Raw genomic sequence first — 16,773 nt, 5'->3', positions numbered from 1 at the left:
TTCCCTGCAGTGCCTGTGCCAAGGTCATATTGATCCTGGTGAACTGCCTTCTTGGCCTGTCTTGTTTGGGCTGGAAGTTTTGAGATGGTGGTGCTGCAATCGTAACTGCTCCAATGTCGTGGTCACGGTTTTTCTTGTTACGACCCTTTTGACCGTACACAGCATTTGATTCATTCCTCCCCTGATAGGACCTTTTGGTGCTTGCAGAGGCAGCCGCCTGTATCTTTCCACTTCGGATGCCGCTTTCAACACGTTCACCTGTCAATATAAGTTCAGTGAAACCTGATGAAGAACTTCCCAGTAAATGGCTGTAGAATGGGCCGGTCAGTGTGCCCATGAACATATCCACCAATTCTCTGTCAGTCATAGGGGGTTTGACTCTGCCGGCCAAATCTCTCCACTTTTGAGCATATTCTTTAAAGCTTTCTTTAGATCCCATAGTCATGTTCTGCAGCTGTAGCCGGGTAGGCGCTAGTTCAGAGTTATACTGGTACTGTTTATAGAAAGTTGTTGCTAAATCAGTCCAGGTGCGGATGTCAGAGCTCTCGAGCTAATAATACCATTCCAACTGTGTGCCAGACAGGCTCTCTTGGAAGAAATGGATCCATAGCTTCCTGTCAGTGGTATGCGGCTGAATCTTTCTCACATAAGCTCTCAGATGCATCTGAGGACAAGACGCACCATCGTACTTAGTGAAAGTGGGGATTTTGAATTTGCGAGGAATGGTCACATCGGAGACCAGACCCAAACTTTCGAAATCCAGACCGGGCGCCTTCTGACCCTCCATAGCTAGCATACGTTCTTCCAGCAACTTGTACTTATCATCTCTTGGAGAGTACTGTTCATTTTCATAATCTTCATCGTCATCCTCAGGGTTGGAGAAATCAGCATCCTCTTCCTCTGAATCATTCTCCGCCCCCTCTTCTGAACCATTCGGGATTCCAAACTTGACTCCTGCGGCCTGTCCTTTACGCCTTCTTCCCGGGTTAATGAAACTCACAGCTTTCTTGTCTTTCTTTTTTTCGAGCAAAAGAGCCTTCAGTTCCTCCTGCCCCTTGGATAAGCTTAGCATCATCTCCTTGAATTGAGCATTCTGAGTCTGGAGATCTTTGACAGTTTGTTCGAGATCCATTTTTCTGTTTGTAATGAAGACCGTGAGAACATTGAACTTGTAGAATACCTGTTATGCAGTATTATGTTATGTTATGCAATGCATGAAATGTTTTCAAGGACTTTTGGAATTTAACTTTGCGTAAATCACCAATAAGAGAGAAATGTTTATTGCTAATTTCTTTGACCAATGTTCATTACAAAAGGAATAATAATAAAAATACAATGAAAGCTCAAGTCTCCCAGGGGCGGCTTCTTTTTGGGCGAAGATACGCATTGAGTCTTCGTTCCTCATTAAGCTGACTGGTAAGTTCTAACACTTTCTTCCTTTCTGCGACGAACTGAGTCTCGAAAGTATCCCTTTCTTCTCTCAACTGGATCCAGGATCTCTTTAGTTCCTCAACATTGGTAGGCATATCTGGATAAGGAATGATCTGAGGAGCACCTCCTTCAGCTTCAGGTTCGACAATCTGAGGTCCGATTGCAAGATATGGCATGACAAGTTCACGAGCTCTGGCGCGTACCCATCTGAGATAAGGTTCCATAGGAATAGAATTTTTCTGTCCTAACGTACCTCTCTTCACCATGCCCCAAGCTCGTACAAATCTTTGACGGAGGCCTTGGGAATCGTTGTCATAGTCGAACACAATGCCTTCGATGATCATTTCATGTGGACCATCTCTTCGAGCACAACCAAACTGTCGCAGAGCTAAAGCAGGATTATAAGTAACACCTCCTCTTATTCCTAGGAGTGGTACATTAGGGAACTCGCCACAACGGTCAATGATGGTAACATTTTCCTTGAACTGAGGACACCAACAGATGTCTGGGTGGGAGAGCGACATTATCCTTTGAGACCATTTCAAATTCTGCTCGTTCTTCAAGACCGATTGAGGAAGGTGCGAAATAAACCACCTATACAACAAAGGTATGCAGCACATGAGAGTCCCTTGCTTCTTCATGGTACGAGTGTGGAGAGAATGCAAAATGTCTCCCAGCAAGGTAGGTACAGGGTTATGAGTGAGAAATATCTTAATAGCATTCATGTCTATGAATTGGTCTGGATTAGGGAATAACACCAAGCCATAGATTAGCAATGCCAGGATGTCTTCGAAAGCACGGACATTCATAACTTTTAAGAATTCTCGGGCCTTATTTGTCAGGAATTTGGCAAGTAAACCCTTAACTCCACTCCTTGTTACCCAATTAGCTTCAATGTCGGACTTCGTCATGTGTAAAGCTGCGACAACTTCTTCAGCCTTCGGAACCTTTTCTAAACCACTGAAAGGTATTTGATCAAGGATAGGTATCCCAAGCAGTCTGGAGAATTCTTCCAGTGTAGGTACCAACTGATAATCTGGGAATGTGAAGCAATGATGTTTAGGGTCGAAGAACTGGAATAAAACTCTCATCATATCTTCTTTGAAACCAGTGGTAACCAAATTGAGGAGGGAACCATGTCTCTCGAGGAACTGAGCCCGATCAGGAAGTTCTGACACTAAATCCTTGAGTTGAGGAGAGATTGCTACAAGATTAATCCGGATGGTCTTCCTGGGAGCCATAGCCTTACAAAACAGAGCAAAGTTAAATCCCTAAGTCCTTGAAATGGTTAGTACAATGTTATGATGTCATGATGTTATGATGTTAAGATGTTATGATGTTATGAGGTTAAATAAATAACAAGCACAAGCAAGTCACACAACCATCATTCCTAGGTTTTACGGCTTGCATGAGTTCCATAGGTAAGTACCCTCCCCACTGAAGTTTAGTTGGTTCAACCTGTCCTAGAATAGTAACCGGGTTCTAGAAGGATCTCAAATCACCGACCTTCCTTTAAGTCCACTTCAGTGCAACACCAAGTGGTTGACCGAAGCTTCCCTAAAGTCCAATCTCAAAGAGTGTAGTATCGAGTCTCAACCAACCCCAGTCGGAACCGAAGTCAGTTATCTCACTACTTTCTAATGGCCAGGATGAGTCAATTAGGGTTCTAAAGGTCTGGTTAATGCTTTAATGACACCACGCAGAAGCCAAATTTTTCCTCAAGTAAACATGAGGAACATCAGGACATCCAAAGTGTCACATTAACCGTAGCCATCATTTTAACCATTCCAGTATATGCCGGATAGTCGCGATGATCTATTGCTACTTACCTAAGGTACACTAGATCCGGGTGTAGGATCTTTCACTCAAGAATACCCAAGCAATCCCTTAAAAGTAAATCAGACAATTTTAAATAAGTGATCTTGTTTTTTTAAGGTAACCTCTCTTTTTAAAGTATCCCCAGCAGAGTCGCCAGTTCTGTCATACGGTGAACTGACTTGGGGTATTTTGCTTTTTATCGCAATGTCGCGGATAGCAAGAGTCGCCACCGACTCTTCTTTTATCCAATAAGGAAAGGTGGAAAAGAACAGGAAAGACCTCAATAGATTTTGGGTTCGGGAGGTACATTATACAAAGGGAAGGTATTAGCACCCTTTGTATCCATGGTTATCCATGGGCTCTTAATTGCTGGATCACTTATATTTTTGTCTGAAAAGTGTTCGTGAATTGTTTAAAAAATGTTTCGAAAAGAGAGTTTAACTTTGTAATGATTCTCGTATGAATGTATACAAAGTATTTATCTCGTTTGATTTTGAAAATGGTTTAGAAAAATGTAACTTGGTAATGATTCTAGTATGAATGTATACCAAGTGGTGATTTTCTAGGATTTTGCAAAGTGTGAGGGGTGGGAAATGTTTTAGGTTATGATCCAGCAATTGAGAGTTATACCTTCCTAAGGTCGTTATGAACGTTTCCTATCCTTATGAGGGTAAAACTGTCCTTACTATTGAGAAGTAAGTAGTTTTATCCTTTGGATGTAAAAGGGTCATCGTAGGGTCATCGATAGGTCATTGAAGGCAACAGTTATAAGGATACCTTAGCATTCGAAGGGACGATCATCATTTAACCGTAGGCTACACCGAAGGGTCATCGAGGGACGAAATCATATATTTGAAGGCAACATCCGAGGGACTATGATTTATTTTATGATGATTTAATCGAAGGGTCTTTGCTAAGTGTATCCCTATATTCGCGGGACATGACCGTTATACCGTAATACCGTAGGGCAAAAGAGAGGTCCAAGATCACATATTTAGAGGCCATGTTTTAAAGTTAATTAGGTAATTAGGGTGAATCTCCACATTAAAATCAATACATTAAAAATAATACATTAAAATTAATACATTAAAATTAATTAAGCAATTTAGGGCAGCTCTTCACAAGGGTATCCCACAAATAAAGTGGAAGACCTAAACAACAATCTTTTCCTGGGGTGTGTGAACCTTTGCAACATTCAGCAAACGGGTTAGAATACCAAATCAGGGTGCAATCGAGGATTACACCGCAAAAGAAATCACAACAGTAATATGATCAGATAAACAATGTCTGGCTATGATAAAACATGAGTGAAAAATCAGAATAGAAAAGTCGGCTACTGTCAAGTTCGCGCCTGCCTCGCCTAGCGAAGGCTTAGCGAATACTCGCTTCATGCTCGCTTAGCGACGTGCTAGCGAGCGACTGCGGATTCTGGTTTTGATATCAGTACAATTTCAACCAATTTTATGCCTTATGGCTTTCATTACAGCAATTATATGGTTAATCATTTAAGGTATTCAAGTGCACACTACAATTCACATGACAAACTTAAGATATTTTCATAAATTTAATCATAATGCCATATGCAAATTAAGAACATAAGGTAGTAATAGCAATTGTAACCTTGAATTGGCCGACCGGATCGAATTGAGCGGAAGTGACCTTGCTGCCGCCGGCTTTTCCTTCAGGGTTTCTCGGAATTCTCAGGGTTAGCCTCCAGGGTTTTCCGTCTGTAAGCGCGAGGGTTTGCTTGCTAGGGTTCTCCTTTCGTCCTTTTTCGTTCTCCCCTTTTCATTACTGAAGTGCTGGTATTTATAATGCTCTTTTTCATGACCTAATGGGCTCAGAATGAAGCCCGAAATTTTCTGTTGTCTGTCAGCTTCGCTAGGCGAGCGTGTAGCGAACGTGTAGCGAACGTTCGCTAGGCGAGCGTGTAGCGAACGTGTAGCGAACGTTCGCTAGGCGAGCGTGTAGCGAACGCGTAGCGAACAGGCCAGTTTGGGCCATTTTCTGGATTGGGCCATTCGTGAGCTGGGCCTTTGTTCCTTTGAGATCAGTGTCATAAAAATGAGTCGGAGTGCCCTGAAAAATGTCTTGAAATATTAATGGGCAAATTTTGGGGTATGACAGTTATAAATAGCTAATTGTAACCTAGTTTTTGTAAGCCTCTTAGAATGAAAATTTAGAGGTGTGTGTGAGGTAAACCTCCCAATCTGTGGGAAGGTTACCATGTGTTTCTCAGTGGTAAAAGCTGAGAGTATTTGTAACTCAAAGCCTGTAGGCAAGAGTGATTTTGTTCTTGAATGAAGCTGTGAAGCAAGTTCAAGGTATGGTAACATTACATTGTATTTGTAGTGATAGGAATGGAAACTGGAGGTTTCTATCTAGGAGTTCCTAGGTATAGATTGCATTGGGTAGGGATTAAGTGAAGAGTTGTAAACGGGTGAGTTTAACTCTGAATTAATATTGCTAATAGTGGATCTTCTTCCTGGCTTGGTAGCCCCCAGATGTAGGTCATGTTGGACTGAACTGGGTTAACAATTTCATGTGTTTGTTTTCCTTCTGCATGTGTTTTTGTTACTGTCACAACTCAGCTGATATTCCAGTCAGCTTACCAAGATGATAACATACCTGGTATATAACCTTCTGTTTGAATGTCAATCAGAATGTTGTAACATTCATCAGTGACAGTGTATACTGAACAATAAGCATGTTAGGTTTTGTTCAGTATTTATTTAAGTCTGTTCTCTTCCAGGATAACAGAACTGGCCGAAGGATCAGTGTGAAACTGTTAAACTGGATGGTTGGACAGTTGATACTGATGGTTGATACTGAAGTAGAGACTAGTTGGTCTTTTACAGTACTGCAAACTTAGCACAGCATGGTTCCAGGAACATAACAGAATCAACATATGTTCTGACTGTTGAACTGAATGTTGTGACATTCATTCTCAACAGCATGTGCTAAAGTGTAGGATGATTGGTTTTTCTGGTTAGGTATTTTTCTCAGGCTATTCTTCAGGGATTCAACAGCTGAGCTAAAATCCAGGAAACCAACTGCTAACCTACAATTAATAAACCTAACAAATAACCTAGTTGTTAGCAATCTAATAAGTGGAAATTAGATTAAAGTGTTCAACCATTAATTCAGGAAATACAAGTAAAAGACAAACACACAGGAACTATGTAACAGATGATGTCCAAAATCAACAGTATGACATCATGCTGATAACAGTGTGAGAAAACAACTGAAGTGAGTGCCAGGATTGATCTCTGTTGAGTCCTTCTCCCTGATGCACAGAATCAGGTGTTTATCCATTCTAGGGTGACATAGAATGAGATGTCGTGACATTTGTGAACGTGTGCATATTAGTACAGTGGTTAATAACTATCTTGCTGTATTAGTTACAATGTTGGATCAGATGTCATGACTTGGAGTAGAACATCTGAATTCTGACTACACCAGAATTTCAATTGGTATCAGAGCAGGCATCCTGTTCTGCTTCTGGATGAGATCCATGGGTGATACTTTCTGATATCTTGCAAGGAGTTATGTTAGTACTGATGCTGGAACCTGTGAAAGGTTTTGTAATTTCCCTGAATGGTCCCTTGAAGTAGGTGGATGGACTGTTCATGACAGGAATGGTGTGTACCTGTCTCTGGAGGGTGGCAATTGGCCTGTGTGTGGGACAGCTGTGCCAGTATTGAATCACATTCAAACTTGGTATGGTCTTGGAGGCTGATCTGGTGAAGTGTGTGTTCATAGGTTGAGTTGTATTATGATTTCCGCTGCATAATACCTGGCAAAACTCAAACTCTGATGTTGTTTCCCCTCATGTGGATGAATGGCTGCTGTATTCAAGATCTCATCATAATCTACTGAAGATGTCAAAGATACTTGAGTCTCCTCAAGTCCACTCATCATGACGTTCTCACTTCAGGATGGTAAGAATCACTTAATCACTGATTCTTTTACTCACTTGAGTAGGGTGTATGAAGACCTTGAAGACCTTCAAGGAAGGTTTGTTCCAAGGAGGTGGAACTAATGTTCTATGCGATGTTAGAACATGTTGTTCAACAAGTATACATCTACTGGTTGAAGAGCAGATGTTTTTAGGTATCAAACAAAGGGATACTTCTGTTTGGAACCTACTCCTGACCTGGAAGAGGAGCATCTGTGTGTGCTAAGTTGACAAGGGTAGGGTCAACTGTGTGTGTGCTCAAGAAGGTCACCTTTAGAAGTCTGATCTCTAGAAGTTGAGCTGGTTGAGATGTGACATTGTGCAATCTCCTGCTGTTTGGCATATTCCTGTTGATTGATCAGGGTTGGATAGTTGTTCCCTGAAGTACTATGTTGTGTTGGAAGACAAGTCCCCTGGATGTTAGTAGTCAATAATGGGATAACCTGATTGCTATACCATTTAAGAGGATTGGAACCATGAATCTTGTTATTCAAACACCACGTTTCAGAAGTGGCAGTTCTTTCGAGGAGGGAGAATATGAAGATTCAGAGGTTAGTTGAGGTAGTATGCTCTAGCAATGCATATTTACCATTGACTGGTGTTGTTTTGTATCACTAGTACTTATGGTCAGCTGGAGTCTGATTGGTGTGATTGGAGTATGTATAGGTATAACTCATAGAGTTAGTTGCCACTGGTAGGGATGGTGTATGTCAGGTTGAGACATTTATATACAATGCATGGTTATTGGTGTGGAGTTTCCATGATTGTTAAGTTGAGGGGGAGTTTTGGTTAACCTCCTCAAGTCTGGTCAGCCTAGGGTCTGGTTGGCTGTTGACCTGTGTCACATGGGTTCTGGTGGTTGTGTGACACATTTGCAAGGAAGAATTCATCTCTCTTATTCCTAAGGGTGAATTTAATCTGGGAAGACTTTCAAAATTGTCGAGGTGCTTACAAGCAGAAGATGTTGACACAAGAAGAGTACTTTCAAAGTAGTCTTATGGTGGAAGTATCTGAAAGGATAATTGGGAAAGGATTTAAGATCAATGTCTACTTGTGCCAAGTACAAGTGTTTAATTGATTATCCTTGGAGCTCAAGATAACTGATGTTCTTAAAGATGTTGGAACATCTCTTCTTCAAGACCCTGTGCAGAATCACAGGAAGGATAGTACATTGGCTTATGATCTATCTCTTTGGTGGCAGCAAAAGCATATGATCTCTGAAAAGGTTTCCTGGCAAGAAACATGTTCAGCCTTGGTATGTACAAGAAGAAGAAGACATCATAGTCTTGATGGTGGTTACTTGGATCAGTTTATTTCTGATCTAGGTAAGGAAGTGCATTAGCTTATGCACACTGTGGAGTCAAGAACAAGTGGCAGCATTCTTGACATCATGGAAACAGCCTTGCTTTAGGAAGTGGAATCCTTGGTATAGCTGAAGGGTTAGTTTCTAACTGGTCCTTCTGAAGACTCATGCATCAGAGTGTCTGATGTCTTTGGAGAAGAAGCAGTAATTCATCAAGGTGTGAGCTTGGATGACTTAACTGCAAACCTGCAGGATGGAGGTTGTTTACTCAAACTTGGTTCCTCAATCAAGTCTATGAGAACATTGAACTCTTGTTCTGTGAAGGGAGGAAGTTCTTTCAAGTGGCAGAAGAAGGAGCTGAATTCAACAGCTAGATGTCTAAAAACAATGTTGTGACATTTGGTTTAACATCAGATTCTTAGTTGGTGAAGTGGCACATCAACTTAAGATAGAAGGGTCTACAGAGTTGTAGATTGGGTACTTCAAAAGGATCGTTCTCATTGCAGTTCTTAGGAGTTGCTGGTTGGAGAAGATGTTACATGTTCATGTCTTAGAGACCCTAAGCTTTGTTTAACATGTAACTTGAAGTTCAAATCTCACTTGGAAGATCAGAATATCTTTAGGAGAAGTCTGATAAACTTGGAGAGGTCAAAAAGCAGCATTTGACTTTTTCAAATGAGGACTCATGAAGGAGGTAATCAACCAGTGGCATTTGGTCTATCTCAGAAGTGAGTTCGAAGAATCAAGATAATCCACATATGGCAGCTGATTATTCTTGAGGAAAGTCTGAGACAAATTACTTTTGAGCAGAAAAGTAGTAAGTTGAAGACTAAAGGAGGTGTTTTCTATTCATCTCTTGGAGCTTGTGGTAGAAGTTCTGAGCTATCTATGGAAGAGTATCTCTTGTAATGGGATGAAAATGTATATGTCCCAATTTATGTCTGGGTTCTTCTTGATCAAGCTGGTGACTCAGCAATATTTGAAGACTCTCAGTTGGTGGTCCTTGTTATGCTGTGAAGGATGTCCCAGCTGATGTCAGAACATCTTGTGAAGTGGTCTTCTGTTCTGGTTAGAAGAGAGATTGACACAGAGTGTGAATGTGTTCAGCTAAGAGGGTTGAACAGAGGGTGTGCTCTTGAAGACATGAAGATGCGTCTTATGTTTTCCATTCATCAAGTGGTCTGGATTCTCTTTGAATCAGGAAGTATGTGAAGGTCCAACTTTGGGGTGTTGGATATGCTCATGTGTGACCTCCAAGTGTCAAGAGGAGAGTAGGGTGTCCATGACAGGGGGAGTTCTGTCTGTGAAGCTACAAGTAATTATCAAGCTTGTGGTCTTTGTGTACTCAGATAACTAGGTATGGCACCTTGTCAGTTATCAGAATGCTGTGATGTGTGCCAAGGCAGAGTGAGCAGAAGAATGTCTGACCGGATGTCATGACATTGCCCTGGACAATGCTTCTAATTCCTTCTGAATCTTAAAATCAGTATGAGTTATGAAGGTGATGTGTCAAATTCTGATAAATCAGAATAAGCCTGATGGCTACAGCTGTGTGGTACAGGGGGAGTAACCATCTGCTGAAGTGTGGGAATTTGACTGTAGCAGTGCCAGATGTCAAGTCTCTACTGGAGGTATGACAGGAACCTTGGGAAATGTTGAATACTGGCAGAATGCAGGAAAAAGCCGTGTGTAATATTAAGACATCGCGTGCAACGTGTCTAACTGCATATATGGAATAGTCTCCATGCACTGGAACTGCTGTTTTGAAAAAGAAACAGTCAAGAGCTATAAAAGGTATTCAAAGATAGCCTGAGATTTTGCTGGTGATTCCCTGACTGTTTCTCAGCAAACATTAATGAATCTTGACCAAGCATTAATTTCGACCGTTAATTCCTAAGCACGAGCTGGACTATTTAAAGGATGTATTAGCCCTCTTCTTCTCACAAGAGAAACACTCCATTCCTTCAGAATCATGGGGTATGTTAAGGTCTGGGCAAGCTGCGCCTGGATCTGGTTTTGTGAGGGGTGCCTTTACAAATGTTTAGCTAAAAAGGGGGAGAGAAATACAGTCCTGGGGTTGAGAATGTACCAGAAGCAAGCTAACTGTGGTAGCAAACAGAAGTTGGAGTTGGTGTCAAGCACAAGATCCACCAACTGGGTATATCACTTGTGTCTTGTGATCTGAGTTAAGAGGACAGTTGTGTCTTGTGATCTGAGTTACATTATCTATGTACTCAGTATTACATATTCTTCCGGAAGCTCTCCGGTTGAGGGGAAAGGTTCTGGTACAACTGATCCGTGCACCTCTTCTTCCCCATGTACACCAACTTTGGTGTTTGTGGTGGTGGAACCAATGACAGAGATGAAGAGCATTCCCAAATTGGGATGTTTTGTCCAGTGTATTGTTTATTTGTTTTAACTAAAATTTGCCAAAGGGGGAGATTGTTAATTCCTTAGGATTGGCATTAATTCTGTAAAACAAATAATGTAATCATCTTTGTTGTTTTAATATGTTGGGTTGAAGAAGTTCAACATCTGGACCAACATGTCATGTACGATGTCACGACATCATGCCTGTGACATCGTACATGTGTAGAAAACTGAATTAATTAATTCAGTATTTATTCTGGGATTAGTAAGGATATTTGGTGAATATCCTAACTCCCATGTGGAGGTCTTGAAGACTCAATCAGAAGATATATAGGCTCAAAGTAAGGAGATATATATGGAGAGATTTTAGGATTGAAGACCTTGTTTGTAGCAGAATTTTTCTGCTGAAGTTGTAACAGCAAAGAACAAGTCTGCTGTGATTTCTGAAGGCCCAAATCCAGTTGGGTGATTAGGTTATAAATAGCTAATTGTAACCTAGTTTTTGTAAGCCTCTTAGAATGAAAATTTAGAGGTGTGTGTGAGGTAAACCTCCCAATCTGTGGGAAGGTTACCATGTGTTTCTCAGTGGTAAAAGCTGAGAGTATTTGTAACTCAAAGCCTGTAGGCAAGAGTGATTTTGTTCTTGAATGAAGCTGTGAAGCAAGTTCAAGGTGTGGTAACATTACATTGTATTTGTAGTGATAAGAATGGAAACTGGAGGTTTCTATCTAGGAGTTCCTAGGTATAGATTGCATTGGGTAGGGATTAAGTGAAGAGTTGTAAACGGGTGAGTTTAACTCTGAATTAATACTGCTAATAGTGGATCTTCTTCCTGGCTTGGTAGCCCCCAGATGTAGGTCATGTTGGACTGAACTGGGTTAACAATTTCATGTGTTTGTTTTCCTTCTGCATGTGTTTTTGTTACTGTCACAACTCAGCTGATATTCCAGTCAGCTTACCAAGATGATAACAGACCTGGTATATAACCTTCTGTTTGAATGTCAATCAGAATGTTGTAACATTCATCAGTGACAGTGTATACTGAACAATAAGCATGTTAGGTTCTGTTCAGTATTTATTTAAGTCTGTTCTCTTCCAGGATAACAGACCTGGCCGAAGGATCAGTGTGAAACTGTTAAACTGGATGGTTGGACAGTTGATACTGATGGTTGATACTGAAGTAGAGACTAGTTGGTCTTTTACAGTACTGCAAACTTAGCACAGCATGGTTCCAGGAACATAACAGAATCAACATATGTTCTGACTGTCGAACTGAATGTTGTGACATTCATTCTCAACAGCATGTGCTAAAGTGTAGGATGATTGGTTTTTCTGGTTAGGTATTTTTCTCAGGCTATTCTTCAGGGATTCAACAGCTGAGCTAAAATCCAGGAAACCAACTGCTAACCTACAATTAATAAACCTAACAAATAACCTAGTTGTTAGCAATCTAATAAGTGGAAATTAGATTAAAGTGTTCAACCATTAATTCAGGAAATACAAGTAAAAGACAAACACACAGGAACTATGTAACAGATGATGTCCAAAATCAACAGTATGACATCATGCTGATAACAGTGTAAGAAAACAACTTAAGTGAGTGCCAGGATTGATCTCTGTTGAGTCCTTCTCCCTGATGCACAGAATCAGGTGTTTATCCATTCTAGGGTGACATAGAATGAGATGTCGTGACATCTGTGAACGTGTGCATATTAGTACAGTGGTTAATAACTATCTTGCTGTATTAGTTACAATGTTGGATCAGATGTCATGACTTGGAGTAGAACATCTGAATTCTGACTACACCAGAATTTCACTGCTCTAATGCCAATTGAAATTATAGTTATCAGACTTTCGATGTCACACGGGTTGTTATGACATCCAATTCTGCGCAGACAAGAATTATGCAGAACTTAAAAAGTAAGTGCAGTAAATAACACAAGTAATTGTTTACCCAGTTCGGTCCAACATGACCTACGTTTGGGGGCTACCAAGCCAGGGAGGAAATCCATTATTAGTAGTATTAATTCAGACCTTAAACCAACTGTTTAACCCTATCACTTAATACCTACCCAATGCAATTTCAATCTTACACTAAGATGAGACTTCCTACTCACTCCCCCTCAATCACCTCAGTGATTACAACCTTTAATTAAGATTAAAGACAATTGTGAAGTCACACTTCAAACAACTCTTGATTGTGCTTAACAGCTTTAATCAAGATACACAGCACTCACGCTTAAAAGCTTAGAGTGACACAACACTTACAACTCAATGAACACCCTATACCAATGCAATCATCTCGGTGACAATAGCTTGGCTCACAAGATACACCTAATACAAGACACACAAAAATACAGCAGTGAAGTATGATGGACACACAAAATCTTCACGCCTAAAATCCCCGAGTTCTGAAAGAAGGATTGCCATCCTTTTATATTCCAGCACTTGGGCCTTGTACTTGTATTTCCTGAATTTAAGGTCAAGCGAGTTAACCTAAATTCCACAACTAGGTTACTAACAAATAGGCTATTTGTTAGGTTCATTTATTGTAGCTTAGTTGTTGGTTTCCTGGATTTTAGCTGAGCTGTTGACTTCCTGAAGAATAGCCTGAGAAAAATGCTGAAACAGAAAAACTAAACAACCTACAATTTAGCATATGTTGCCTGGAGTGAATGTCACAACATTTAGTTTGACATCCAAAGCATATACCATATGCTAAGTCTGTTATCTTCCTGAAAACAGACTGTACAAATTTGTTGTACTGTATAGGACCAATCTGTCCATACTTCAGTAACAGCGTACATTCATAAATGTCAAAGCATCCAATTTGACATTTACACAATGAGCCTTACGTCAGGTCTGTTATCCTCTTGATAAACAGACTGGAAACACATACTGAGTTATTAAAGAACACCAGCTGTTCTATTCCTCAGTAACTACTGACAGGGATGAATGTCATATAGTTTGACATTCAGTAGATCCTGTATTAGCTAAACCTGCAGCATACAACACAAGTATGTCATGACATCAGTCAAGACATCAGAGTACAGTTAGATGTTCTAACATACAATGCAGTCAGACAGTCATCTCCACAACATGTCATGACATCAGTCAAGACATTAGAATCCAGCTAGTGTTTTACCATACAATGCAGCCAATCAAACATCTACACCAACTAACTTTGATATAAAAAATTATGTGCTTTCAGGTTTAAGATACAATCCGTTTGACAAGAACATAATTAGAGTTCGTGGGAGCATCTTGCGTACTTCTACGAAATAACTTTGATGTACAGACCAACTGACATCACGGAAGACCGAGTCAAGCTAAGGCTGTTTGGATTCTCGCTAACTGGAATAGCCAAGGATTGGTTGGTTTACCTTCCAAATCTAACTATTCATACATAGAAGGAGCTGGAGGATAAATTCTTAGAGAGATTCTTAACCACCACTCAGTTTGTTGAACGAAGAGCGAAAATTGCAAATTTTGAGCAGCATGAAACCGAATCATTGTATGAATCTTGGGAAAGATTCAAACTTTTATCACGCAGGTTCATGAATCATAACATTTATAACATGGAGCAAATGCCGATTTTTATCAAAGGTCTCTGTTATACGGTGAACTGGACTTTGTGTGTTTTTGCTTTGGAAAGCAAATGTCGCAGATAGCAAGAGTCGCCACCGACTTTTCTTTTATCCCATAAGGAAAGGTGGAAAAGAACAGGAAAGACCTTAATTAGATTTTGGGTTCGGGAGGTACATTATACAAAGGGAAGGTGTTAGCACCCTTTGTATCCATGGTTATCCATGGGCTATTAATTGCTTGATCACTTATGTTTGTCTGAAAAAAAGTGTTTGTGAATTGCTTAAAAATGTTTTGAAAAGAGAGTTTAACTTTGTAATGATTCTTGTACGAATGTATACAAAGTATTTATCTCGTTTAATTTTGAAAGCGGTTTAGAAAAATATAACTTGGCAATGATTCTAGTACGAATGTATACCAAGTGGTGATTTTCTAGTAGTTGCAAAGTGTGAGGTATGAAAAAATGTTTTAGGTTGTGAGCCAGCAATTAAGAGTTATACCTACCCAAGGTCTTTATGGGCGTTTCCTATCCGTATGGGGGTAAAACTGTCCTTACTATTGAGAAGTAAGTAGTTTTATCCTTTGGATGTAAAAGGGTCATCGTAGGGTCATCGATTGGTCATTGAAGGCAACATTTGTAAGGATACCTTAGCATTCGAAGAGACGATCATCATTTAACCGTAGGCTACAAAGACGGGTCACCGAGGGACAAAATCATATATTCGCAGGCAACATCCGAGGGACGATGATTTTATAGGGACATGATGATTTAATCGAAGGGTCTTTGCTAAGTGTATCCCCACATTCGCAGGACATGACCATAATACCGTAATACCGTAAGGCAACAAAGAGAGGTCCAAGATCACATATTCAAAGGCAATATTTTACAATCAATTAGGTAGTTGTAATCAATTAAGTAATTAGGTCCACATTATAATCAATTAGGTAATTAGGGTGAATCTCCCCAAGGGTATCCCACAAATAAAGTGGAATACCTAGAAAGCTACCTTTTCGGGAATACGTGAGCCCTTACAAAATTCAGCAAACAGGTCAGAATACCAAATCAGGGTGCAATCGAGAATTGCACCAAACAAAAGGAACATAGCGGTAGGAATGTCAGGCAAAATAACACATGGTTAGAATAAAACAGATCCGATAAGCATAGAACAGAACAGAAAAATCGGCGACTGTCACGTTCGCTCCTGCCTCGCCTAGCGAAGGCTTAGCGAATGCTCGCTACATGCTCGCTTAGCGATGTGCTAGCGAGCGGCTGCGGGTTCTGGTTTTAATAACAGTATAATTCCAGAAAGCTCCACACCCTATGGCATCCATCACAGAAATTACATGGTTAAACGTTCAAGATATTCCTACATACTTAAATTCACATGCAAAACTTAAGATATTTTTATAAGTTCAATCATAATGCCACATGCAATTAAGAACATAAAGCGGTAATAGTAATGCAAACCTGTTTGCAATTGAATTGCAACCTTTTATTGGCAAGTCACTCTTAGGGTTGGCGCCGGATTGAGTTGGGCGGAGATAACCTTGGTGCAGATGAGTTTCCTTTAGGGTTTCCTTTAGGGTTGCTCTGAATTCTCTGGGTTAGCCTCCAGGATTTGCTGTGTTGGTTCTGTTAGGGTTTCCTTGCTAGGGTTTCTGTCCGTCTGCCTTTGTCCCCTTTTTCTGAATGAAGCTCTGCTGATTATAATAATTTTTGTGACCTGATGGGCTCAGAATGAAGCCCAGAATTTTCTGGTATTCGCAAGCTTCGCTAGGCGAGTGGCGTAGCGAAGGGTTCGCTAGGCGAAGGATTTGCTCGCCTAGCGAGCATGCCAGTTTGAGTCATTTCCTCGGTTTGGCCACCTGTGAGCTGGGTCTTTGTTCCTTTAGGATCAATGCCTTGAAAAATAAGTTGGAGTGCCTTGAAAAATGCTTGTAATATTAACGGGCAAATTTTGGGGTATGACAGCTGCCCCTGTTCAATATTCTTGAACCGAGAGAGTTAGAATGGTGTGTACGCCATTCGTGGTCTGGAGGTGGAAGATTATTGAACACTAGAATGCCCCAAAATTTTGCACTTGTTAATCAAAAGTTAGTCTTGATGGAGATGGGCTTAAAGATGCCATCCAGGAAGTTTGATGATGAAAGATCAAAATGGATCATACGCTGCTGGGGATAAAGGATCAGAATGGACCATACACTAGATCGTATCCGAATTGCAGAATGAACCGTCTATTAGGCTACCTCCGGAGAGGTAAAGATCAGAATGGATCGTACGCTAGATCGTATCTGAATAGCAGAATGA

This window comes from Lathyrus oleraceus, chromosome 2 (genome assembly GCF_024323335.1).
Source record: "Lathyrus oleraceus cultivar Zhongwan6 chromosome 2, CAAS_Psat_ZW6_1.0, whole genome shotgun sequence".
Classification (NCBI taxonomy): domain Eukaryota; kingdom Viridiplantae; phylum Streptophyta; class Magnoliopsida; order Fabales; family Fabaceae; genus Lathyrus; species Lathyrus oleraceus.
The sequence above is the reverse complement of the archived record's forward strand: the minus strand, read 5'-3'. Positions refer to the sequence as shown.